The following is a 24,249-nucleotide window of genomic DNA, read 5'->3' as shown; positions in this document are numbered from 1 at the left end:
TACCACCTATCACGGGTCAGTACTGTTTACCGAGGTGCCACCTATCACGGGTCAACACAATTTACCAAAATGAAATGCATGAGCATACACTGACTCCATCCACAGCAATCGTTAAGCAATGCAAATATTAAAAGATTCCCCATTTTTAATACTCATTTAACTTAAACGATTTTCACACAAACATTAAGCAAACAGAAATATTAAGAGATTCCCCATTCTTAATACTCTTTTAACTTAAACCATTTTCCAAAACAACATTAAGTAAACCGAGATATTAAAAGATTCCCCATTTTTAATACTCATTTAACTTAAACGATTTTCACACAAACATTAAGCAAACAGAAATATTAAGAGATTCCCCATTCTTAATACTCTTTTAACTTAAACCATTTTCCAAAACAACATTAAGTAAACCGAGATATTAAAAGATTCCCCATTTTTAATACTCGTTTAACTCTAACGGTTTTCAAATTCCACACAAAACAAACTCAAACCTATTATCAGATCCAATCCACAACTCACACCAAAATACAACAATTCATTTTTCCACAAAATCCAACCATGCACACAACAAATTTCATCAATATTAATTAAGAATACGTCGAATACGACGAACACACTCAACACAATCCACCACTCAAACTCAACAAGTTTCATTTACTCAAAATCATACATAAGTGAGTTTAAATTCATTTTCCACGAAACATTCATCAATATAACCAAAACCTAACTCTAAGATTTTACCCATAAAGCCTTATATTCATTTTCCCCCAAATCAATACTCAAACCCTAACAAAATTCTTTTCCACACAACCACATATAAGTCCCTAAATGCAAACTAGAAGTTTGGAAAGAGCCCTTACCTTAACGTTAGCTTTAACGTCGCTTCCCAGTTAGTCCACTAGCACCGTAGTGTGGTGGTGAGCAACCTTCCCTTCTATCTCTTCGCGAAACGAAGCTTAGATCTAGATGAAACGGAGAGGTTTGTGTTTGACGGTTTAGAAATCCCTAACACCGTTTTTCTTCGTTTTCGAATCAAACAAGAAGAATGAAGTTGAGTAATCTTCTCTTTCACACTCACCAAACCTTGGGTTTCTAATCTTGAAGAAAGGAAGCAAAGAAAAACGAAAATGGAGGAGGAAGGAATTTGAGTGCGCGAGACAGGGAGAGGAAGATGGAAAATCTGGTTTTTCATTCCTTTCTCTTTCTTTCCTTTGTTTTTCCTTTCTTCCTTTTTCCATCTTTCCTTTTTATATCCTTTTCTTTTCCTTTTCCTTCCTTCTAATTTCCTTTCTTTCTATTTCCTTTCTTTTCCCTCCAAACAACTATATCTATAAATTATAATTAACAAATATCTCAAAATATCTAGATATTTGTTAATTTACCCTTTCACCCATAACGCATAAAATTCTCCGTAAAGGATTCACCGCAGTTAATTTAATTTATTTATCGACGAGTAATTCTAAACGGCATCAAAATATCTTTTTGATCATATGAACTCCAAATAATTATTAACTTTGGCTAAAAAGCCTCCGAGCCAAAATCCAAAATACACAAAAATACATAAAGTATACTTTAAAATTATGAGTCTTACAGTCGGGGGTGCCTATTTTTGCGGTATTTTCTTTGTAGCAACGCGTATATACAATTACGACGCATTAATTTATAGGTGCGATCATACCAGCACTAAAGCAACGGATCCCATCAGAACTCTGCAGTTAAGCGTGCTTGGGCGTGATTAGTACTAGGATTGGTGACCTTATGGGTAGTTCTCGTGTTGCACCTTTTTTTTATTCAATTTTTTGCCGAAAAATTCACGGAACAGTTGATCAAAAAATGATTTTCGTGTCGGTTATTTTATTTGTTGTTGGAAATAAAAATAAGATTAGTTTGTCTTTACAAAGAAAGTTTCATACTTCGGATGAATTTCAATTAGTTAGTCGGGGCTGCCTACTTATGCGGTATTTTCTTTGTAGCATCGCGTATATACAATTACGACGCATTAATTTACAGGTACGATCACACCAGCACTAATGCACCAGATCCCATCTGAACTCCGCAGTTAAGCGTGCTTGGGCGAGAGTAGTACTAGGATGGGTGACCTCCTAGGAAGTCCTCGTGTTGCACCTTTTTTTTATTCTATTTTATGCCGAAAAATTCACGGTACAATTGATCAAAAAGAGATTTTCGTGTCGGTCGTTTTATTTGTTGTTGGAAATAAATATAAGATTAGTTTGTCTATACAAAGAAAGTTTCATGCTTCGGATGGATTTCAATTAGTTAGTCGGGGGTGCCTATTTATGCAGTATTTTCTTTGTTGCAACGCGCGTATACAGTTACGACACATTAATTTATAGGTGCGATCATACCAGCACTAATGCACCGGATCCCATCAGAACTCCGCAGTTAAGCGTGCTTGGGGGAGATTAGTACTAGGATTGGTGATCTCCTGGGTAGTCCTCGTGTTGCACCTTTTTCTTATTCTATTTTTTGGGGAAAAATTCACAGAACAGTTGATCAAAAAGCGATTTTTGTGTCGGTCGTTTATTTGTTGTTGGAAATAAATATAAGATTAGTTTGTCTTTACAAAGAAAGTTTCATGCTTCGGATGGATTTCAATTAGTTAGTCGGGAGTGCCTATTTTTGCGGTATTTTCTTTGTAGCAACGCGTATATACAATTACGACGCATTAATTTACAGGTGCGATCATACCAGCACTAATGCACCGGAACCCATCAGAACTCCGCAGTTAAGCGTGCTTGGGCGAGAGTAGTACTAGGATGGGTGACCTCCTGGGAAGTCCTCGTGTTGCACCTTTTTTTTTATTCTATTTTTTGCCGAAAAATTCACGGAACAGTTGATCAAAAAGCGATTTTCGTGTCGGTCGTTTTATTTGTTGTTGGAAATAAATATAAGATTAGTTTGTCTTTACAAAGAAAGTTTCATGCTTCGGATGGATTTCAATTAGTTAGTCGGGAGTGCCTATTTTTGCGGTATTTTCTTTGTAGCAACGCGTATATACAATTACGACGCATTAATTTACAGGTGCGATCATACCAGCACTAATGCACCGGATCCCATCAGAACTCCGCAGTTAAGCGTGCTTGGGCGAGAGTAGTACTAGGATGGGTGACCTCCTGGGAAGTCCTCGTGTTGCACCTTTTTTTTTTATTCTATTTTTTGCCGAAAAATTCACGGAACAGTTGGGGGAACAGTTGATCAAAAAGCGATTTTCGTGTCGGTCGTTTTATTTGTTGTTGGAAATAAATATAAGATTAGTTTGTCTTTACAAAGAAAGTTTCATGCTTCGGATGGATTTCAATTAGTTAGTCGGGTGTGCCTATTTTTGCGGTATTTTCTTTGTAGCAACGCGTATATACAATTACGACGCATTAATTTACAGGTGCGATCATACCAACACTAATGCACCGGATCCCATTAGAACTCCACAGTTAAGCGTGCTTGGGCGACAGCAGTACTAGGATGGGTGACCTCTTGGGAAGTCCTCGTGTTGCACCTTTTTTTTATTCTATTTTTTGCCGAAAAATTCACGGAACAGTTGATCAAAAAGCGATTTTCGTGTCGGTCGTTTTATTTGTTGTTGGAAATAAATATAAGATTAGTTTGTCTTTACAAAGAAAGTTTCATGCTTCAGATGGATTTCAATTAGTTAGTCGGGGGTTCCAATTTTTGCGATATTTTCTTTGTAGCAACGCGTATATACAATTACGACGCATTAATTTACAGGCGCGATCATACCAGAACTAATGCACCGTATTCCATTAGAACTCCGCAGTTAAGTGTGCTTGGGAGAGAGTAGTACTAGGATGGGTGACCTCCTGGAAAGTTCTTGTGTTGCACCTTTTTTTATTCTATTTTTTGCCGAAAAATTCATTGAACAGATGATCAAAAAGCGATTTTCGTGCCGGTCGTTTAATTTTTGTTGGAAATAAATATAAGATTAGTTTGTCTTTACAAAGAAAGTTTCATGCTTCGGATGGATTTCAATTAGTTAGTCGGGGGTTCCAATTTTTGCGATATTTTCTTTGTAGCAACGCGTATATACAATTACGACGCATTAATTTACAGGTGCGATCATACCAGCACTAATGCACCGGATTGACCTCCTGGGAAGTTCTCGTGTTGCACCTTTTTTTATTCTATTTTTTGCCGAAAAATTCATTGAACAGATGATCAAAAAGCGATTTTCGTGCCGGTCGTTTAATTTTTGTTGGAAATAAATATAAGATTAGTTTGTCTTTACAAAGAAAGTTTCATCCCTCGGATGGATTTCAATTAGTTAGTCATGTGTGCCTATTTTTGCGGTATTTTCTTTGTAGCAACGCGTATATACAATTACGACGCATTAATTTACAGGTGCGATTATACCAACACTAATGCACCGGATCCCATTAGAACTCAACAGTTAAGCGTGCTTGGGCGACAGTAGTACTAGGATGGGTGACCTCTTGGGAAGTCCTCGTGTTGCACCTTTTTTTTATTCTATTTTTTGTCGAAAAATTCATGGAACAGTTGATCAAAAAGCGATTTTCGTGCCGGTCGTTTTATTTGTTGTTGGAAATAAATATAAGATTAATTTGTCTTTACAAAGAATGTTTCATGCTTCAGATGGATTTCAATTAGTTAGTCGGGGGTTCCAATTTTTGCGATATTTTCTTTGTAGCAACGCGTATATACAATTGTGACGCATTAATTTACAGGCGCGATCATACCAGAACTAATGCACCGTATTCCATTAGAACTCCGCAGTTAAGCGTGCTTGGGCGAGATTAGTACTAAGATTGGTGACCTTATGGGAAGTTCTTGTGTTGCACCTTTTTTTTATTCTATTTTTTGCCGAAAATTTCACGTAACAGTTGAACAAAAAACGATTTTCGTGTCAGTCGTTTTATTTGTTGTTGGAAATAAATATAAGATTAGTTTATTATTATAAAGAAAGTTTTATGCTTCAGATGGATTTCAATTATTTAGTCGGGGGTGCCTATTTTTGCAGTATTTTCTTTGTAGCAACACATATATACAATTACGACCCATTAATTTACATGTACGATCATACCAGCACTAATGCACCTGATCCCATTAGAACTCAGCAATTAAGCGTGCTTAGGCGAGAGAAGTACTAGGATGGGTGACCTCATGGGAAGTCCTCGTGTTGCACCTTGTTCTTATTCTATTTTTTGGGGAAAAATTCACAGAACAGTTGATCAAACAGCGCTTTTCGTGTCGGTCGTTTTATTTTTTGTTGGAAATAAATATAAGATTAGTTTGTCTTTACAAAGAAAGTTTCATGTATCGGATGGATTTCAATTAGTTAGTCGGAGGTGCATATTTTTGCGGTATTTTCTTTATAGCAACGCGTATATACAATTACGACACATTAATTTATAGATGCGATCATAACAACACTAATGCACTGGATCCCATCAGAACTCCCCAGGTAAGCGTGCTTGGGCGTGAGTAGTAGTAGGATGGGTGACCTCCTGGGAAGTCCTCGTGTTGCACCTTTTTTCTATTCTAATTTTTGCCGAAAAATTCATGGAACAGTTGATCAAAAATCGATTTTCGTGTCAGTCGTTGTATTTGTTGTTGGAAATAAATATAAGATTAGTTTGTCTTTACAAAGAAAATTTCATGCTTCGGATGGATTTCAATTAGTTAGTCGAGGGTGCCTATTTTTGAGGTATTTTCTTTGTAGCAACGCATATATACAATTACGACCCATTAATTTACAGGTGCAATCATACCAGCACTAATGCACCTGATTCCATTAGAACTTCGCAGTTAAGCGTGCTTGGGCGAGAGAAGTACTAGGTTGGGTGACCTCATTGGAAGTCCTCGTGTTGCACCTTTTTCTTATTCTATTTTTTGGGGAAAAATTCACAGAACAGTTGATCAAAAAGCGATTTTCGTGTCGGTCGTTTTATTTGTTGTTGGAAATAAATATAAGATTAGTTTGTCTTTACAAAGAAAGTTTCATGCTTCGGATGGATTTCAATTAGTTAGTCGGGGGTGCCTATTTTTGCGGTATTTTCTTTGTACCAACGCGTATATACAATTACGACACTTTAATTTATAGGTGCGATCATACCAACACTAATGCACCAGATCCCATAAGAACTCAACAGTTAAGCGTGCTCTGGCGACAGTAGTACGAGGATGGGTGACCTCCTCGGAAGTCCTCGTGTTGCACCTTTTTTTTTATTCTATTTTTTGCCGAAAAATTCACAGAACAGTTGATCAAAAAGCGACTTTCGTGTCGGTCGTTTTATTTGTTGTAGGAAATAAATATAAGATTAGTTTGTCATTACAAAGAAAGTTTCATGCTTCGGATGGATTTCAATTAGTTAGTCGGGGGTGCCTATTTTTGCGGTATTTTCTTTGTAGCAACGCGTATATACAGGTACGATGCGTTAATTTACAGGTGCGATCATACAAGAACTAATGCACCGGGTCCCATCAGAAATCTGCAGTTAAGCGTGCTTGGGCGAGAGTAGTACTAGGATGGGTGACCTCCTGGGAAGTCCTCGCGTTGCACCTTTTTTTTATTCTATTTTTTGCCGAAAAATTCACTGGACAGTTGATCAAAAAGCGATTTTCGTGTCGGTCGTTTTATTTGTTGTTGGAAATAAATATAAGATTAGTTTGCCATTACGAAGAAAGTTTCATGCTTCGGATAGATTTCAATTAGTTAGTCGGGGGTGCCTATTTTTGCGATACTTTCTTTGTAGCAACGCGTATATACAATTATGACGCATTAATTTACAGGTGCGATCAAACCACCACTAATGCACCGGATCCCATCAGAAATCAGTAGTTAAGCGTGCTTGAGCGAGAGTAGTACTAGGAAGGGAGACCTATTGGGAAGGCCTCGTGTTGCACCTTTTTTTTATTCTATTTTTTGCCGAAAAATTGACGGAACAATTGATCAAAAAGCGATTTTCCTGTCGGTCAAATTGGTTAGTCTGGGGTGCCTATTTTTCAGTATTTTCTTTGTAGCAACGCGTATATACAATTACGACGCATTAATTTACAGGTGCGATCATACCAGCACTAATGCACCGGATCCCACCAGAACTCTGCAGTTAAGCGTGCTTGGCCGAGAGTTCTACTAGAATTGGTGACCTCCTGGGAAGTCCTCGTGTTGCACCTTTTTTTTTATTCTATTTTTTGCCGAAAAATTCACGGAACAGGTGATCAAAAAGTAATTTTCGTGTCGGTCGTTTTATTTGTTGTTGACAAAAAATATTAGATTAGTTTGTCTTTACAAAGAAAGTTCCCTGCTTCGGATGGATTTCAATTAGTTTTTCGGGGGTGTCTGTAAATTAACGCGTATATACAATTACGACGCATTAATTTACAGGTGCGATCATACCAGTACTAATGCACCGGATCCCACCAGAACTCTGCAGTTAAGCGTGCTTGCCGAGAGTTCTACTAGAATTGGTGACCTCCTGGGAAATCCTCGTGTTGCACCTTTTTTTTATTCTATTTTTTGCCGAAAAATTCACGGAACAGTTGATCAAAAAGTAATTTTCGAGTCGGTCGTTTTATTTGTTGTTGACAATAAATATTAGATTAGTTTGTCTTTACAAAGAAAGTTTCCTGCTTCGGATGGATTTCAATTAGTTTGTCGGGGGTGCCTGTTTTTGCGGTATTTTCTTTGTAGCAACGCGTATATACAGTTACGACGCATTATTTTACAGGTGCGATCATACAAGCACTAATGCACCAGATCCCATCTGAACTCTACAGTTAAGCGTACTTGGGCGAGAGTAGTACTAGGATGGGTGACGTCCTGGTAAGTCCTCGTGTTGCACCATTTTTTATTCTTTTTTTTGCCGAAAAATTCACAGAACAGTTGATCAAAAAGCAATTTTCGTGTCGGTCGTTTTATATGTTGTTGGAACTAAATATAATATTAGTTTGTCTTTACAAAGAAAGAGTCATGCTTCAGATGGATTTCAATTAGTTAGTGGGTGCCTATTTTTGCGGTATTTTCTTTGTAGCAACGCCTATATACAATTACGACGCATTAATTTACAGGTGCGATCATACCAGCACTAATGCACCTGATCTCATAAGAAATTTGCAGTTAAGCGTTCTTGGGCGAGAGTTGTACAAGGATGGGTGACCTCCTGGGAAGTCCTCGTGTTGCTCCTTTTTTTTATCCTATTTTTTGCCGAAAAATTCACGGAATAGTTGATCAAAAAGCAATTTTTGTGTCGGTCATTTTATTTGTTGTTGAAAATAAATATTAGATTAATTTGTCTTTACAAAGAAAGTTTCATGCTTCGGATGGATTTCAATTAGTTAGTCGGGGGTGCCTATTTTTGCGGTATTTTCTTTGTAGCGACGCGTATATACAATTACGACGCATTAATTTACAGGTGTGATCGTACCATCACTAATGCACCGGATCCCATCTGAAATCAGCAGTTAAGCGTGCTTGGGTGAGAGTAGTATTAGGATGGGTGACCTCTTGGGAAGTCCTCACGTTGCACCTTTTTTTTATTCTATTTTTTGCCTAAAAATTCACGGAACAATTGATCAAAAAGCGTTTTTCGTGTCGGCCAAATTAGTAAGTCGGGGGTGTCTATTTTTGCAGTATTTTCTTTGTAGCAACTCGTATATACAATTTCGACGCATTAATTTACAGGTGCGATCACACCAGCACTAATGCACCGGATCCTATCAGAAATCAGCAGTTAAGCGTGCTTGGGCGAGGGTAGTAGTAGGATGCGTGACCTCCTGGGAAGTCCTCGTGTTGCACCTTTTTTTTTATTCTATTTTTTGCTGAAAAATTCATGGAACCTTTGATCAAAAAGCAATTTTCGTGTCGGTCGTTTTATTTGTTGTTGAAAATAAATATTAGATTAGTTTGTCTTTACAAAGAAAGTTTCATATTTCGTATGGATTTCAATTAGTTAGTCGGGGGTGCCTATTTTTGCAGTATTTTCTTTGTAGCAACTCGTATATACAATTTCGACGCATTAATTTATAGGTGCGATCACACCAGCACTAATGCACCGGATCCCATCAGAAATCAGCAGTTAAGCGTGCTTGGGCGAGGGTAGTAGTAGGACGGGTGACCTTCTAGGAAGTCCTCGTGTTGCACCTTTTTTTTTATTCTATTTTTTGCTGAAAAATTCATGGAACCTTTGATCAAAAAGCAATTTTCGTGTCGGTCGTTTTATTTGTTGTTGAAAATAAATATTAGATTAGTTTGTCTTTACAAAGAAAGTTTCATACTTCGTATGGATTTCAATTAGTTAGTCGGGGGTGCCTATTTTTGCAATATTTTCTTTGTAGCAACTCGTATATACAATTTCGACGCATTAATTTATAGGTGCGATCACACCAGCACTAATGCACCGGATCCCATCAGAAATCAGCAGTAAAGCGTGCTTGGGCGAGGGTAGTAGTAGGACGGGTGACCTTCTAGGAAGTCCTCGTGTTGCACCTTTTTTTATTCTATTTTTTGCCGAAAAATTCACGGAACAAATGATCAAAAAGCGATTTTCGTGTCGTTCAAATTAGTAAGTCGGGGGTGTCTACTTTTGCAGTATTTTCTTTGTAGCAACTCGTATATACAATTTCGACGCATTAATTTACAGGTGCGATCACACCAGCACTAATGCACCGGATCCTATCAGAAATCAGCAGTTAAGCGTGCTTGGGCAAGGGTAGTAGTAGGATGCGTGACCTCCTGGGAAGTCCTCGTGTTGCACCTTTATTTTATTCTATTTTTTGCTGAAAAATTCATGGAACATTTGATCAAAAAGCAATTTTCGTGTCGGTCGTTTTATTTGTTGTTGAAAATAAATATTAGATTAGTTTGTCTTTACAAAGAAAGTTTCATACTTCGTATGGATTTCAATTAGTTAGTCGGGGGTGCCTATTTTTGCAGTATTTTCTTTGTAGCTACTCGTATATACAATTTCGACGCATTAATTTATAGGTGCGATCACACCAGCACTAATGCACCGGATCCTATCAGAAATCAGCAGTTAAGCGTGCTTGGGCGAGGGTAGTAGTAGGATGCGTGACCTCCTGGGAAGCCCTCGTGTTGCACCTTTATTTTATTCTATTCTTTGCTGAAAAATTCATGGAACATTTGATCAAAAAGCAATTTTCGTGTCGGTCGTTTTATTTGTTGTTGAAAATAAATATTAGATTAGTTTGTCTTTACAAAGAAAGTTTCATACTTCGTATGGATTTCAATTAGTTAGTCGGGGGTGCCTATTTTTGCAGTATTTTCTTTGTAGCTACTCGTATATACAATTTCGACGCATTAATTTATAGGTGCGATCACACCAGCACTAATGCACCGGATCCTATCAGAAATCAGCAGTTAAGCGTGCTTGGGCGAGGGTAGTAGTAGGATGCGTGACCTCCTGGGAAGCCCTCGTGTTGCACCTTTATTTTATTCTATTCTTTGCTGAAAAATTCATGGAACATTTGATCAAAAAGCAATTTTCGTGTCGGTCGTTTTATTTGTTGTTGAAAATAAATATTAGATTAGTTTGTCTTTACAAAGAAAGTTTCATACTTCGTATGGATTTCAATTAGTTAGTCGGGGGTGCCTATTTTTGCAGTATTTTCTTTGTAGCTACTCGTATATACAATTTCGACGCATTAATTTACAGGTGCGATCACACCAGCACTAATGCACCGGATCCTATCAGAAATCAGCAGTTAAGCGTGCTTGGGCGAGGGTAGTAGTAGGATGCGTGACCTCCTGGGAAGTCCTCGTGTTGCACCTTTTTTTTATTCTACTTTTTGCCGAAAAATTCACGGAACAGTTGATCAAAAAGTAATTTTTGTGTCGGCAGTTTTATTTGTTGTTGAAATTAAATATTAGATTAGTTTGTCTTTACAAAGAAAGTTTCATGCTTCAGATGAATTTCAATTAGTTAGTCGGGGGTGCCTATTTTTGCGGTATTTTCTTTGTAGCAACGCGTGTATACAGTTACGACGCATCACTTTACAGGTGTCATCATACAAGCACTAATGCACCGGATCCCATCAGAACTCTACAGTTAAGCGTGCTTGGGCGAGAGTAGTACTAGGATTGGTGACGTCCTGGGAAGTCCTCGTGTTGCACCTTTTTTTTATTCTATTTTTTGCCAAAAAATTCACAAAATAGTTGATCAAAAAGCCATTTTCGTGTCGGTCGTTTTAATTGTTGTTGGAAATAAATATAAGATTAGTTTGTCTTAACAAAGAAAGTTTCGTGATTCAGATGGATTTCAATTAGTTAGTCGGGGGTGTCTATTTTTGCGGTATTTTCTTTGTAGCAACACGTATATACAATTCTGACACATTAATTTACAGGTTCGATCATATCAGCACTAATGCACCAGATCCCATCAGAACACCGCAATTAAGCGTGCTTGGGCGAGAGTAGTACTAGGATGGGTAACCTCCTGGGAAATCCTTGTGGTGCACCTTTTTTTATTCTATTTTTTGCCGAAAAATTCACGGAACAGTTGATCAAAAAGCGATTTTCGTGTCGGTTCAATTAGTTAGTCAGGAGTGGTTATTTTTGCGGTATTATGTTTGTAGCAACGCGTATATACAATTACGACGCATTAATTTACATGTATGATCATACTAACACTAATGCATCGTATCCCATCAGAACTCCACAATTAAGCGTGCTTGGGCGAGAGTAGTACTACGATGGGTGACCTCCTGGGAAGTCTTTGTATTGCACCTTTTTTTTATTCTATTTTTTGCCGAAAAATTCACGGTACAATTGATCAAAAAGCGATTTTCGTGTCGGTTCAATTAGTTAGTCGGGGGTGCCTATTTTTGCGGTATTTTCTTTGTAGCAACGCGTATATACAATTACGACGCATTAATTTACCGGTGCGATCATACCAACACTAATGAATTGGATCCCATTAGAACTCCGCAGTGAAGCGTGCTTGGGAGAGAGTAGTAAAAGGATGGGTGACCTCCTGGGAAGTCCTCGTGTTCCACCTTTTTTTTATTCTATTTTTTTCCAAAAAATTCATGGAAGAGTTGATCAAAAAGCGATTTTCGTGTCGGTCATTTTATTTGTTGTTGGGGATAAATATAAGATTAGTTTGTCTTTACAAAGAAAGTTTCATGCTTCAGATGGATTTCAATCAGTTAGTCGGGGGTGCGATCATACCAGCACTAATGCACCGGATCCCATCAGAACTCCGCAGTTAAGCGTGCTTGGGCGAGAGTAGTACTTGGATGGGAGGACACTTTGAAATCTGAAACTGTTGATGTTGAACTAAATATACCACTTCCCTTTCCTCAAAGGGCAGTGAAGACTAAGAAAATGGACGAGGCATATAAGGACAAGGAGATATTGTTTACATTTAGGAAGGTGGAAGTGAACATTCCCCTCCTTGAAGCAATCAAACAGATTCCAAGATATGCAAAATTTCTAAAAGATTTGTGCACACACAAGAGAAGGTTAAAAGGTAATTAAAGAGTAAACATGGGGCAAAATGTTTCAGCCCTCATTCATCCCATGCCTTATAAATGCAAAGATCCAAGAACGTTTTCCATTTCATGTACCATAAGCAATAATCAATTTGATAATGTTATGTTAGATTTAGGAGCTTCCATTAATGTTATGCCTACATCTATTTTTAACTCTCTTGCTCTTGGACCTTTACAGAGTACATGTGTTACCATTTAATTGGCGAACAGGAGCAATGCTCATCCTGCTGGACTTGTAGAGGATGTGCTTGTTCGAGTTAATGAATTGATATTTCCTGCAGATTTTTACATTTTGGACATTGAGGGAGAGAATAAGTCCAATAGGGCGCCAATCATCTTAGGCAGACCATTCTTGAAAACTTCTAGAACAAAAATTGATGTGCATGCTGGAACTCTATCCATGGAATTTGGTGATAGCATTGTAAAATTTAACATCTTTGATGCTATGAAACACCCCATAGAAGAGCAATCTATTTTTCAAATTGAATTGCTTGTTGATTTGGTTGATGATACTTACCCCCGATATGTTTGCTATTGATTTTCCTTTATTGTATGGTTTTCATGATACTTATACTTGTGAATTCTGTACAGATACTCAATTGTGCTTTGTGTGTGTTGAGATCGAAGTTGCCTTGTAGGTTTATCATTGTGCTAATATTGATATTTCTACTAACAAAATTGATTTTGCAGACTTAGCTTCGACCACTAGTGTTGTACATTCCATTGAACAACCACCGACTATAGAGCTTAAGCCACTTCCTGAAAATTTGAAATATGCATTTTTAGAAGGAAGTGGCAAGTTACCAATGATTATTTCAACCAAACATGAAGGTGAACAGGAAGAGATGATGTTGCAGATTTTAAGAAAATACAGGAAGGCAATCGGAAGGACCTTGGCTGATATTTCTGGTATTAGCCCATCCTAAAAATACAGGAAGGCAATTGGATGGACGTTGGAAGATGTTTGCTATTGATATTCCTGTGTATGCATATGATACTACTTGAGAATGGGGTAAAATCAGTCAGGCAGCCCCAAAGGTGACTTAGCCCATTAATTTTGGATGTAGTAAAAAAGAAAGTGACAAAGCTCTTGCAAGCAGATATTATATACCCCATCTCTTATAGTCAATGGGTGAGTCCGATGCAGGTAGTCCCTAAGAAAACTGGACTCATAATGGTTAAAAATGAAAATAATGAACTTATCCCCACACAAGTGCATAACAGTTGGAGAGTATACATCGATTACAAGAGACTAAACCAGACAACTAGAAAGGATCATTTTCCCTTACCATTCATTGATCAGATGCTTGAACGGTTGGCTGGTAAGTCCCATTATTGTTTTCTTGATGGTTTTTCTAGTTATTTTCAGATCCATATTGCACTTGAGGACCAAGAAAATACCACGTTCACTTGCCCTTTCGACACATTTGCATATAGGAGGATGCCGTTTGGCCTATGCAATGCTCTTGGAACTTTCCAACGTTGCATGATTAGTATTTTCGCTGATTTGGTAGAAAATTGTATTGAAGTTTTCATGGATGATTTTATTGTGTATGGTTCCTTATTTGATGCATGCTTGAACAATTTAGATAGAGTTTTGCAGAGATGTATTGAAACTAACCTTGTGTTGAATTATCGAAAATCTCATTTTGTGGTTGAACAAGGCATAGTTTTGGGATATGTGATCTCTAAAAATGGGATAGAAGTGGATCCTGCCAAGATTGATGTGATTTCTAATTTGTCTTACCCATCTTGCATCCGCGAGATTCGTTCTTTCTTGGCCATGCAGGTTTTTACATGGCGCTTTATCAAGGATTTCAGCAAGATAGCTCTTCCGCTGTCAAATTTGCTGCAAAAAGATGTCAATTTCACCTTTGATGACAAATGCAAGAATGCGTTTGATTTCTTAAAGCCAACACTGACCTCTACTGCCATGATTCAGGCACCCACTGGACCTTCCCTTTTGAAATTATGTGTGATGAATCTAACTATGCAATGGGAGCAGTCCTTGCACAAAGGGTTGGTAAGGCTGCCCATGTTATTTATTATGCTTCTAGGACTTTAGATTTTGTACAGGCTAATTATAATACCACTGAAAAGGAACTTTTAGCTATTGTTTTTGCACTTGATAAGTTTAGATCATATTTGCTAGGTTCGAAGATAGTTGTTTTTACTGACCATGCAACTTTAAAGTTCATGCTGAAGAAACCAGAAGCAAAACCAAGATTGATCTAGTGGATGTTGTTACTCCAAGAATTTGATTTAGAGATTAAAGATTAGAGTGGAGCTGAAAATTTGGTGGCAGATCATTTGAGCATAATAGAAATGGATGAGGACCCCATCCCCATTCAAGATGACTTCCCTGATGAGCAACTGCTACAGTTGCGTGAGGGAAATCATTAGTTTGTTGATTTAGTTAATTATTTAGTTGTTGGAGTCCTTCCTACAGATGCATCCAAAACACAACTACACAAACTTAAAAGTGATGCCAAATACTATGTGTGGGATGACCCATATTTCTGGAAATTCTATAGTGACCATGTGATTAGGCAATGTGTTTCCCACCATGAGGCTCAATCCATTCTTCATTTTTGTCATGCCTCTGAAGCTGAAGGGCATTTTGGTCCTCAACGGACAGCAAGAAAAGTCTTAGACTCAGGTTTCTTTGGGCCCACTTTGTTTAAAGATGGTTTTGAGACTTACAAAACTTGTGAATAATGCCAAATAGCAGGAACAACAATCACTCGTAAGAGTGAGATGCCTCAACAACCTATGCTTTTATGTGAAGTATTTGATGTGTGGGGCATTGACTTTATGGGCCCTTTTCCTATATCTTTTGATTTTGTCTATATTTTACTAGATGTTGATTATGTTTCGAAGTGGGTGGAAGCAATACCCACTAGGACTAATGATTCTAAAGTTATTGCAGGTTTTATTAGATCAAATATTTTTTGCAAGTTTGGAATACCCTGTGCCTTCATAAGTGATCAAGGCACTCATTTTTGCAACCGCACCATGGATGCTTTGCTTCGAAAGTATGGGGCACCGTGCTTATTGTGTTTTGTAATGCATGTAACCTCTCAGTGGAAATAGAGCACCGTGCTTATTGGGCGAAGTACTTTCATGATAAGATGATTTCTAGGAATGAACTTTCCATTGGCCAAATTTTTTTATTATTCAACTCCCGTCTGAAAATTATGGCTAGGAAGCTTTGATCGAAGTGGATTGACCCTTTTGTTGTTATTAACATTTTTCCTCATGGTGTAGTGGAAATAAAAAGTGAAAACACCGAGAAAGTGTTCAAAGTAAATGGACAACACCTCAAGCTATTCCATGAGAGCTTTGTGCTTGAAGATGCTACCATAGAAGAACTCTCCTTGGAAAAGCCCACCTACACTGAAGTTTGAACATAGAGCTCTTTTTCCTTACTCTTATTTTATACTTGTTACTTTCATTGAGGACAATGTGTAATTTAAGTGTGGGGGGTATTACTTACGATTTTATTATTTAGCATTTTATTTGTAAAATATTTCAAAAAAATAAAAAAATAAAAAAATAAAAAAATAAAAAAATAAAAAAAATAAAAAAAATAAAAATGGACATTGCACTAGATGCTTTTTCATCAGATTTTATGGTTGTAAATGTTGAGAGTTTGTTTCGACTGACATGATTTGACAGTATCTTTGCATTCTTGGTAAAATAAATTGGATTAAAATGCTAAATTGAGTATCATTTGTGATAAGTCATTAACCTTTGTGAGATTTTTGAGCCTTATTATGAATGGAATACATTTTTCTATCTTTTTTTTTTCTTGTGTGTTATCTCACTCATAATTATTAGTTACGCCAGAACTTGACTTGACTCTTGTCTGCATGCATATATTGAAATGATCTAGGCATTTGTTTCTTGATTAAGCTACTAGCCAAATAAGCATACCCTACAATTATCCATTTGTTTAAGCCCCTTTGAGCCTAATTATCCCATTCTTTATTATATAGCTCATTACAAGCCTAAAAGTAAAAAACAATCAATTGATCCAAACTTGGGGGATAAAGGAGTATTTCCTTCAATAAGTGTGGGGGTGCTCAACTTGTTTGTTTAAATTTGAGAGTGATGAAAAAAAAATAGAAAGTTATGAACAAAGAGAGTATGAAAATAAAAGTTAATGATGTTTTGTTGAGTTACTTAATGTTGTTTTTCTCTCCTCATCATTACTCATTTATTCTCTTTGATTTTCAGCCCTAGTCTCCTTAAGATTATCTCACCCTTACCTTGGCCATGTTACAACCTAAATAAAGACCTTTTGATCATTATCTGCATGTGTTTCAAATTAGATTATAGAGGCTTGTCAAGCCTATGATAGTGCTAGCTTTCATGATGTGCTTTGATTGTAAACAGTAGTCCAAACACTTTGAGAGAATTTTATATCAGGGGAAGACTCTATCACTTGGGTCCAAAATGAATTATAATTTTATTATTTGCATTTTGATCCTTTCTCGCTTTGTAAGCCATAACTTGAGCTCTGGATATCCGATTGGCGCATACGAGAATGCGTTGGAAAGCTAAAAATAGAGCTATAACTTTTGTGATGCAATAAAATCCCAATGCCGAACTTTACTGGGCCTAAATAGCAGATTTCGTAATCTGAAATTTTGTAATAATTTTAAATAGTGGGTCACTAGTTTTTAAACCCTAAAACCTAAAGCCCAATATCTAATACTTTTTATTTTAATTTCATGAAAGACTAATTTTATAACATTAATCCACGAGTTCAAAGTTTCATCAACACCTTGAGATTCAAGTTACACTGTCAATTTCGCTTCATGATTCTATCTATGTTTATTTGATTATATTTGATATTTTGATTGCTTAAATTGAATTTCAATAGGATCGATTAAATTCATTTGACAGAATTTAGTTTCGGTTTCTAATTTAATTGACTTATAATAGGATCAATTATAATTTTACGACGCTTGATTATAATTTGACAAAATTTAATAGGATCGATTATAATTTAACGACGCTTGATCGTTAATTGTAATATTTTGATGATCGTGATGCTTAATCTAGTCAAAGAAATCGAATTCACATAGGACTGATTACGCTTGTTTGATCAATTCTATAGTCAAATAATAATAGAATCACAAATTAGAAATTAAACTCATTGATAGAATCTGTGACAGGTTTGAAACTCGAATAAGTGGATTTATCGTTTTGCTCATCTATTAAAAGAAAAATCTAAGAAAACCCATTTCTAATTTCAACTTTCAAATCGATTAATATTATTATATCAGAAGTCCTTGCGAAACGACTTGAGTTATTACCACTACTTACATTTTATCAATTGTATTTGACCCGTGTGCGACATCGGATTCCATAAGAACTCCGGAGTTAAGCGTGCTTGGGCGAGAGTAATACTAGAGCGCGTGACCTCCTAGAAAGTCCTCGTGTTAAACTTTTTTTTTTATTATAGATTTGTTGCCATTTTCCTAGTAAAAATACCAGTTTTCAGGACACTATCTCGGATGTCCTCGAATTTTTTTCCAGAAAATCACAAAAAGTTCACTAAACAGTTGACCAAAGAGTGATTTTTGTATTGTTCTTTTTATTTGTTGTTGGAAAAAAATATAAGGTTAATTTTTCTTTAAAAAAAATCCATGCTTCAGATGGATTTGAATTAGTCGGGGTGCCTTTTTTTTTGTATTTTCTTTGGTGCAGGGCGTATAAACAATTACGACGCATTAATTTATGGGCGCAATCATACAAGCACTAATGCACCAAATCCAGTCAGAACTCCGCAATAAAGCGTGGTTGGGCGACAGTAGTACTAGGATGGTTGACCTACTGGGAAGTCCTCGTGTTGCACTTTTTTTTTATTTGTTTCCGATTTGTTGCCATTTTTCTAGTAAGAAACGCAATTTTCATGCCACTGTCTTGGATGACCTCGAATGTTTGCCAAAAAATCACCAAAAATTCACGAAACAAATGACCAAAAATCGATGTCCGTAACGTCCTTTTTATTTTTTGTTGGAAATAAATATAAAGTTAATTTTTCTTTACAAAAATTGAAATCCATTCTTCGTATGCATTTCAATTAGTCGAGGGTGCCTTTTTTATGGTATTTTCTTTGGTGCAACACGTATATACAATTACAACGCATTAATTTACAAATGCGGTCATACCAGCCCTAATGCACCGGATCCCATCAGAACTCTACAGTTAAGCGTGTGTGGGTAAGAGTAGTACTTGGATGGGCGACCTCCTTGGAAGTCCTCATGTTGCACATTTTTTATTTTATTTTTATTTTATCAAATCTGTTACCATTTTCCTATTAAAAAAACCAAATTTCATGCCGCTGTCTCGAATGTCCTTGGATTATTACCAGAAAATCACAAAAAATTCATGGAACAATTGACCATAAAGCTATTTTCGTGTACTTTTTATTTGTTGTTTGAAATAAATATAGGGTTATTTTTTGTTTACAAAAAAAATCTATGCATTGGATGAATTTCAATTAGTCGGGGGTGCCTTTTTTTGGATATTTTCTTTGGTGCAACGCGTATATTAAAATTACGACGCATTAATTTACAAGTGCGATCATACCAGCACTATTGCACCGGATCGCATGAGAACTTCACAGTTAAGCGTGCTTGGGCTACAGTAATACTAAAATGGGTGACCTCTTGGGAAGTCCTCGTGTTGCACTTATTTTATTTTATTTATTTATTTTTGATTTGTTGTCACTTTCCTAGTAAAAAAAACCAGTTTTCAGTCCACTGTCTCGGATCTTCTCGAATTTTTGCAAGAAATCACAAAAAAATTCACTGAACAGTTGACCAAAAAGCAAATTTTGTGTTGTTCTTTTTATTTGTTGTTGGAAAATAATATAAGGTTATTTTTTCTTTACAAATAAAAAATCCATGTTTCGGATAGATTTCCATTTGTTACTACTTGTAAGTTACAAATAAATTATTGTGAATGTATATTTAAGTAAATTTTTAACATTAAGTAAAAAGTAGGAGTTGTGGCTCTGCCTTCGCAATCCTGAATCACATTAAATATACTTTTAATTATTTATGTTTGAATTTGAATGACTGCAGTTATAGTTACCTTAAGTAGTTGGTGTTTCAAGTGTTCTAATTGTTGGGAACTAGTGTATAGAATTAGAGTAGTCTTGATGTTGGAAAATAATATAAGGTTATTTTTTCTTTACAAATAAAAAATCCATGTTTCGGATAGATTTCCATTTGTTACTACTTGTAAGTTACAAATAAATTATTGTGAATGTATATTTAAGTAAATTTTTAACATTAAGTAAAAAGTAGGAGTTGTGGCTCTGCCTTCGCAATCCTGAATCACATTAAATATACTTTTAATTATTTATGTTTGAATTTGAATGACTGCAGTTATAGTTACCTTAAGTAGTTGACTATATGTGTAAGAGGGGCTAGCTACCCCGATGACCCATCGTCGATAAAACAGGCAACAATAACATATTGTTATTAATGTTAGAAATACTTGTTAAATCTATTTTTGAAATAGTTAAAAATCATGTTCACCTCTTATACAAATTTGAGTGATTATGAGTCTTATGCAGTATGAGTGTTGAATTCCGATAATGGGTTATGTGGCGGGAATAATGGTTGGAGTGAGTTTTGAAACTATGTGAAGATATTTATCCTTTTCCACTATGGTTATGAAATATAGTTCTTGATCTCGAAGAAATTGTTCATGATACGAATTCTTATGTGCGTCTCTCCATTTGGAATTCTTAAGGGTACGAAATCATTGAAATATTGTTCTATCATTCTTACTTAAGTGAAATATGTTGAGAAATAGATAATATTATTTGAATTTTTTTTAGAGAGTAAAACTAGAAAATCATTGTTTGATTAGTTAGTTGAAGTTAACAATCCATTTGGCATATTTTTGCTTCATTGAACTTGAGGTAGTAAGTTTGTAGTTAATAAATCTATAAGTTTTGTTTCCTTCATATATTATAGTGGGTAGTTGTGGTATTTCGTTCATGATTGAAATATTAGTTGCAATTATTTAAATTATTGATTGTGTCATGTTAGTCTATCATGCTAAGGTAATTGATTTTTAACATATGGTGCTTAAATAAGTAGTGAATACCTTAAATATGTTTATAGATTAAGTTTGAATCTTGAGGGTGGTGAGTATGATATCAGTTTGGTTATTATTCACTTCAAATTTCGAGGATGACATTTCTTTAACAAGGGGAGATTGTAACACCCTAAATTTTACAATGCGTTTGATTGATATTAAGTGTACACGTAGTTATATTCCAATTATTTATAACTATTTTCTTGTTTTAGTTATTTATTTTATAAATAATATATGCTGAGATAATAGTAATATTGTATTTGATTTTCTTGATTTTTATATACTTGTTATTGCATTGTGATTTTATATTTATTTATTTTGGATTAGTAATTAATATAAAGTGTTAATGTTATATTTATTTATTTTTATAAAATTAATCTATATGTTATTAATCTTATCCGGTGCAAATTTCCTAAATAAATCTTTATAAAATTATTATATATGTTATTTTGGGGGTTTAGGGTGTCACAAAGAGTAGTACTAGGATGGGTGATCTCTTGGGATGTCCTCGTGTTGCACCTTTTTGTTGTTATTTTTTCTTTATAAAAAAAAATCCATGCTTCGGATGGATCTCAATTATTCGGGGGTGCTTTTTTTTTTTGTATTTACTTTGATGCAATGCAAATATACAATTACGAAGCATTAATTTACAGGTGCAGTCATACCAGCACTAATGCATCAGATCCAATTAGAACTCCCAAGTGAAGCGTGCTTGGGCGAGAGTAGTACTATGATGGGTGACCTCCTAGGAAGTCCTCGTGTTGCACTTTTTTTGTATTATTTATTATTTGTTTCATATTTGTTGTCATTTTCCTAGTAAAAAACCAAATTTTCAGGCCACTATCTCGGATGACCTCGAATTTTTGCCAGAAAATCATAAAAAAAATTCACAAAATAGTTGACCAAAAAGTGCTTTTTGTGTCAATCTTTTTATTTGTTGTTTGAAATAACTATAGGGTTATTTTTTTTTACAAAAAAAAATCCATGCTTCAGATGAATTTCAATTAGTCGGGGGTGCTTTTTTTTTGGTATTTTCTTGGGTGCAACGCGTATATACAATTACGACGCATTAATTTACAAGTGCAATCATACTAGCACTAATGCATCGGATCTCATCAGAATCCCGTAGTTAAGCGTGCTTGGGCGAAAATACTATTAGGATGGGTGATCTCTTGGGAAGTTTGCGTGTTGCACCTTTTTTAATTTATTTTTCTATTTATTTCAGGCCACCGTCTCGGATGCCCTTGAATTTTGTCCAGAAAATCACAAAAATCATGGAACAGTTGACCAAAGAAATATGAAATAAATAAAATAAAAAATGTGCAACATGAGGACTTCCAATGAGGTCGTCCATCCTAGTACTACTCTCTCCCACGTACGCTTAACTGCGAAGTTATGATGTGATCTAGGGCATTAGTGCTGGTATGATCTAAAAGCAATTTTCGAAGAGGTCACAAAAAACTCACGGAATGGTTGACCAAAAAGCGATTTTCATGTCGTTCTCTTTATATGTTGTTAAAATTATATATAAGGTTATTTTTTCTTTAAAAAAAAATCCACACTTCGGATGGATTTCAATTAGTCGGGGGTGACTTTTATGGGTATTTTCTTTGGTGTAACGCATATATTAAATTATCACGCATTAATTTACAGATGCGATCATACCAACACTAATGCACCGAATCCCATCAGAACTCTATAGATAAGCGTGTTTGGGCGAGAGTAATACTAGGATGGGGACTTCCTGGGAAGTCCACCTTTTTTATTTTACTTTTGTATTTATTTAGGATTTATTTTCATTTTCCTAGTAAAAAAAAACCAGTTTTCAGGCCACTGTCTCAGATGTCCTCGAATTGTTTTCCAGAAAATCACAAAAAAATCATGGAACAGTTGACCAAAAAGTGATTTCGGGTCGTTCTTTTTATTTGTTGTTGGAAATAAATATAAGGTTATTTTTCTTTAAAAAAAATGCATGCTTCGGATGGATTTCAATTAGTCGGATGTGCCTTTTTTTTTGTATTTTCTTTGGTGCAACTCGTATATTAAATTACGACACATTAATTTATAGATGCATCATACCAACATTATTGCACCGAATCCCATTAGAACTCCTCAGATAAGCGTGCTTGGGCGAGAGTAATACTAGGATGGGTGACCTCCTGGGAAGTCCTCTTGTTGCATCTTTTTTATTTTATTTTTTTATTTAATTCGGATTTGTTGTAATTTTCCTAGTAAAAAAAACCAGTTTTCATGCCATTGTCTCGGATGTCCTCCAATTTTTGCCAGAAAATCACAAAATATTCATGGAACAGTTGATCAAAAAGTGATTTTCTTGTCGTTCTTTTTATTTGTTGTTGGAAATAAATATAAGGTTATTTTTTCTTTACAGAAAAAATCAATGATTCGAATGGATATCAATGAGTCGGGGGTTCCTTTTATTTTGGTATTTTCTTTGGTGCAACGCCTATATACAATTACGACGCATTAATTTACAGATGCGATCATACCAGCACTATTGCACCGAGTATCATCAGAACTTCGCAAATAAGCGTGTTTGGGCGAGAGTAATACTAAGATGAGTGACCTCCTGGGAAGTCATCGCGCTGCACCTTTTATATTTTATTTTTGTATTTATTTCATATTTGTTGCCATTTTTCGAGTAAAAGGAACTAGTTTTCAAGCTACTGTCTCGGATGTCCTCAAATTTTTGCAAGAAAACCACAAATAATTCATGGAACAGTTGACCCAAAAGCTATTTTCGTGTCGTTCTTTTTATTTGTTGTTGGAAATAAATATAAGGTTATTTTTTCTTTACAAAAAAAAAAAAAAATCCATGCTTCGGATGGATTTAGATTAATCGGGGGTGCCTTGTTTTTTGTATTTTCTTTGGTGCAACACGTATATACAATTACAACATATTACTTTAAAAATGCTATCATACCAACCCTAATGCACCGGATCCTATCAGAACTCCACATTTAAGTGTGTTTGAGCGAGAGTAGTTGTAACACCCTAATTTATTGTTATACCTTAATTTATTATTATTATTATTATTATTATTATTATTATTATTATTATTATTATTATTATTATTATTATTTTAAATTAGTGATATTTTCTTACACATGCGTTCCTTGTGGTAGAATAATTTTTTTTACGTGATTGTCTTTATGCTTGTCTTTATAGTTATTTAAATAAAAATCAGTGATCATTGTTATTAAATCTATTTATTTTATTTAATAATAATAATAATATATACTAGTTTTGAATTGCTATGATCTTAGGCCTCATATTTTAGTAGTGTTGTTATCTAGATCTTTATTATTCGAATTTATATTTATGAAGTATAAATATAAAAATAACTATATTATTTATATATAAAATATAATAATGATGATGATGATGTCGTGCCATAAATATCCGTATAATAGCCAATAATATCTATTAATAGCATAAGTTATAAATTGAATTCACTATAAACGGAATTAATGGACCTAAATTAATTCTGAATTCGTGATATGTATAACACCCTAAATATTTAATTAATAGATAATAGTAAATTAATAGTGGTAAGAATTGGAAATAGGCTAAGTTGAATTGCCCATTTTGGAGAAGAAG

At 35.3% G+C, this 24,249-nt stretch overlaps 21 non-coding genes and 18 pseudogenes across 21 annotated transcripts; all 39 read left to right on the top strand.

Moving 5' to 3' along the window:
• Nucleotides 1–1,667: 1,667 nt before the first annotated feature.
• LOC113784047 (5S ribosomal RNA) lies at nt 1,668–1,786 on the top strand. Its single transcript, XR_003470070.1, has one exon. It is a non-coding gene; the product is annotated as a 5S ribosomal RNA (ribosomal RNA).
• A 225-nt stretch (nt 1,787–2,011) lies between these two features.
• Nucleotides 2,012–2,130, top strand: LOC113784025 (5S ribosomal RNA). The gene has a single exon (XR_003470068.1). It is a non-coding gene; the product is annotated as a 5S ribosomal RNA (ribosomal RNA).
• Nucleotides 2,131–2,355: 225 nt separating this feature from the next.
• Nucleotides 2,356–2,474, top strand: LOC113784006 (5S ribosomal RNA). The gene has a single exon (XR_003470053.1). It is a non-coding gene; the product is annotated as a 5S ribosomal RNA (ribosomal RNA).
• Nucleotides 2,475–2,698: 224 nt separating this feature from the next.
• Nucleotides 2,699–2,817, top strand: LOC113784014 (5S ribosomal RNA). The gene has a single exon (XR_003470061.1). It is a non-coding gene; the product is annotated as a 5S ribosomal RNA (ribosomal RNA).
• A 226-nt stretch (nt 2,818–3,043) lies between these two features.
• LOC113784001 (5S ribosomal RNA) lies at nt 3,044–3,162 on the top strand. Its single transcript, XR_003470050.1, has one exon. It is a non-coding gene; the product is annotated as a 5S ribosomal RNA (ribosomal RNA).
• Nucleotides 3,163–3,401: 239 nt separating this feature from the next.
• Nucleotides 3,402–3,520, top strand: LOC113784036 (5S ribosomal RNA). The gene has a single exon (XR_003470069.1). It is a non-coding gene; the product is annotated as a 5S ribosomal RNA (ribosomal RNA).
• A 225-nt stretch (nt 3,521–3,745) lies between these two features.
• On the top strand, nt 3,746–3,864 carry LOC113784029 (5S ribosomal RNA; annotated as a pseudogene).
• Nucleotides 3,865–4,375: 511 nt separating this feature from the next.
• LOC113784010 (5S ribosomal RNA) lies at nt 4,376–4,494 on the top strand. Its single transcript, XR_003470057.1, has one exon. It is a non-coding gene; the product is annotated as a 5S ribosomal RNA (ribosomal RNA).
• Nucleotides 4,495–4,719: 225 nt separating this feature from the next.
• LOC113784024 (5S ribosomal RNA) lies at nt 4,720–4,838 on the top strand (annotated as a pseudogene).
• Nucleotides 4,839–5,063: 225 nt separating this feature from the next.
• On the top strand, nt 5,064–5,182 carry LOC113784005 (5S ribosomal RNA). The gene has a single exon (XR_003470052.1). It is a non-coding gene; the product is annotated as a 5S ribosomal RNA (ribosomal RNA).
• A 225-nt stretch (nt 5,183–5,407) lies between these two features.
• LOC113784016 (5S ribosomal RNA) lies at nt 5,408–5,526 on the top strand. Its single transcript, XR_003470063.1, has one exon. It is a non-coding gene; the product is annotated as a 5S ribosomal RNA (ribosomal RNA).
• A 225-nt stretch (nt 5,527–5,751) lies between these two features.
• On the top strand, nt 5,752–5,870 carry LOC113784004 (5S ribosomal RNA). Its single transcript, XR_003470051.1, has one exon. It is a non-coding gene; the product is annotated as a 5S ribosomal RNA (ribosomal RNA).
• Nucleotides 5,871–6,095: 225 nt separating this feature from the next.
• LOC113784038 (5S ribosomal RNA) lies at nt 6,096–6,214 on the top strand (annotated as a pseudogene).
• A 226-nt stretch (nt 6,215–6,440) lies between these two features.
• On the top strand, nt 6,441–6,559 carry LOC113784008 (5S ribosomal RNA). Its single transcript, XR_003470055.1, has one exon. It is a non-coding gene; the product is annotated as a 5S ribosomal RNA (ribosomal RNA).
• A 225-nt stretch (nt 6,560–6,784) lies between these two features.
• Nucleotides 6,785–6,903, top strand: LOC113784030 (5S ribosomal RNA; annotated as a pseudogene).
• Nucleotides 6,904–7,052: 149 nt separating this feature from the next.
• On the top strand, nt 7,053–7,171 carry LOC113784019 (5S ribosomal RNA). The gene has a single exon (XR_003470066.1). It is a non-coding gene; the product is annotated as a 5S ribosomal RNA (ribosomal RNA).
• A 208-nt stretch (nt 7,172–7,379) lies between these two features.
• LOC113784039 (5S ribosomal RNA) lies at nt 7,380–7,497 on the top strand (annotated as a pseudogene).
• A 225-nt stretch (nt 7,498–7,722) lies between these two features.
• On the top strand, nt 7,723–7,841 carry LOC113784022 (5S ribosomal RNA; annotated as a pseudogene).
• A 221-nt stretch (nt 7,842–8,062) lies between these two features.
• Nucleotides 8,063–8,181, top strand: LOC113784026 (5S ribosomal RNA; annotated as a pseudogene).
• Nucleotides 8,182–8,406: 225 nt separating this feature from the next.
• Nucleotides 8,407–8,525, top strand: LOC113784020 (5S ribosomal RNA). The gene has a single exon (XR_003470067.1). It is a non-coding gene; the product is annotated as a 5S ribosomal RNA (ribosomal RNA).
• Nucleotides 8,526–8,675: 150 nt separating this feature from the next.
• Nucleotides 8,676–8,794, top strand: LOC113784013 (5S ribosomal RNA). The gene has a single exon (XR_003470060.1). It is a non-coding gene; the product is annotated as a 5S ribosomal RNA (ribosomal RNA).
• A 226-nt stretch (nt 8,795–9,020) lies between these two features.
• Nucleotides 9,021–9,139, top strand: LOC113784007 (5S ribosomal RNA). Its single transcript, XR_003470054.1, has one exon. It is a non-coding gene; the product is annotated as a 5S ribosomal RNA (ribosomal RNA).
• A 226-nt stretch (nt 9,140–9,365) lies between these two features.
• Nucleotides 9,366–9,484, top strand: LOC113784011 (5S ribosomal RNA). The gene has a single exon (XR_003470058.1). It is a non-coding gene; the product is annotated as a 5S ribosomal RNA (ribosomal RNA).
• A 149-nt stretch (nt 9,485–9,633) lies between these two features.
• On the top strand, nt 9,634–9,752 carry LOC113784021 (5S ribosomal RNA; annotated as a pseudogene).
• A 225-nt stretch (nt 9,753–9,977) lies between these two features.
• On the top strand, nt 9,978–10,096 carry LOC113784017 (5S ribosomal RNA). The gene has a single exon (XR_003470064.1). It is a non-coding gene; the product is annotated as a 5S ribosomal RNA (ribosomal RNA).
• Nucleotides 10,097–10,321: 225 nt separating this feature from the next.
• On the top strand, nt 10,322–10,440 carry LOC113784018 (5S ribosomal RNA). Its single transcript, XR_003470065.1, has one exon. It is a non-coding gene; the product is annotated as a 5S ribosomal RNA (ribosomal RNA).
• Nucleotides 10,441–10,665: 225 nt separating this feature from the next.
• On the top strand, nt 10,666–10,784 carry LOC113784015 (5S ribosomal RNA). Its single transcript, XR_003470062.1, has one exon. It is a non-coding gene; the product is annotated as a 5S ribosomal RNA (ribosomal RNA).
• A 225-nt stretch (nt 10,785–11,009) lies between these two features.
• LOC113784009 (5S ribosomal RNA) lies at nt 11,010–11,128 on the top strand. Its single transcript, XR_003470056.1, has one exon. It is a non-coding gene; the product is annotated as a 5S ribosomal RNA (ribosomal RNA).
• A 225-nt stretch (nt 11,129–11,353) lies between these two features.
• LOC113784028 (5S ribosomal RNA) lies at nt 11,354–11,472 on the top strand (annotated as a pseudogene).
• A 149-nt stretch (nt 11,473–11,621) lies between these two features.
• On the top strand, nt 11,622–11,740 carry LOC113784040 (5S ribosomal RNA; annotated as a pseudogene).
• Nucleotides 11,741–11,890: 150 nt separating this feature from the next.
• Nucleotides 11,891–12,009, top strand: LOC113784042 (5S ribosomal RNA; annotated as a pseudogene).
• A 158-nt stretch (nt 12,010–12,167) lies between these two features.
• On the top strand, nt 12,168–12,284 carry LOC113784048 (5S ribosomal RNA; annotated as a pseudogene).
• A 6,388-nt stretch (nt 12,285–18,672) lies between these two features.
• LOC113784033 (5S ribosomal RNA) lies at nt 18,673–18,791 on the top strand (annotated as a pseudogene).
• A 302-nt stretch (nt 18,792–19,093) lies between these two features.
• LOC113784034 (5S ribosomal RNA) lies at nt 19,094–19,212 on the top strand (annotated as a pseudogene).
• A 2,070-nt stretch (nt 19,213–21,282) lies between these two features.
• LOC113784012 (5S ribosomal RNA) lies at nt 21,283–21,401 on the top strand. The gene has a single exon (XR_003470059.1). It is a non-coding gene; the product is annotated as a 5S ribosomal RNA (ribosomal RNA).
• A 308-nt stretch (nt 21,402–21,709) lies between these two features.
• On the top strand, nt 21,710–21,828 carry LOC113784035 (5S ribosomal RNA; annotated as a pseudogene).
• A 454-nt stretch (nt 21,829–22,282) lies between these two features.
• Nucleotides 22,283–22,400, top strand: LOC113784044 (5S ribosomal RNA; annotated as a pseudogene).
• Nucleotides 22,401–22,697: 297 nt separating this feature from the next.
• LOC113784041 (5S ribosomal RNA) lies at nt 22,698–22,815 on the top strand (annotated as a pseudogene).
• A 309-nt stretch (nt 22,816–23,124) lies between these two features.
• On the top strand, nt 23,125–23,243 carry LOC113784045 (5S ribosomal RNA; annotated as a pseudogene).
• Nucleotides 23,244–24,249: the final 1,006 nt, after the last annotated feature.

Source organism: Cicer arietinum, chromosome 3 (genome assembly GCF_000331145.2).
Source record: "Cicer arietinum cultivar CDC Frontier isolate Library 1 chromosome 3, Cicar.CDCFrontier_v2.0, whole genome shotgun sequence".
In the NCBI taxonomy this organism is placed as follows: Eukaryota; Viridiplantae; Streptophyta; class Magnoliopsida; order Fabales; family Fabaceae; genus Cicer; species Cicer arietinum.
Note: the sequence above shows the minus strand (reverse complement) of the source record. Positions and strands in the feature narration are given on the sequence as shown.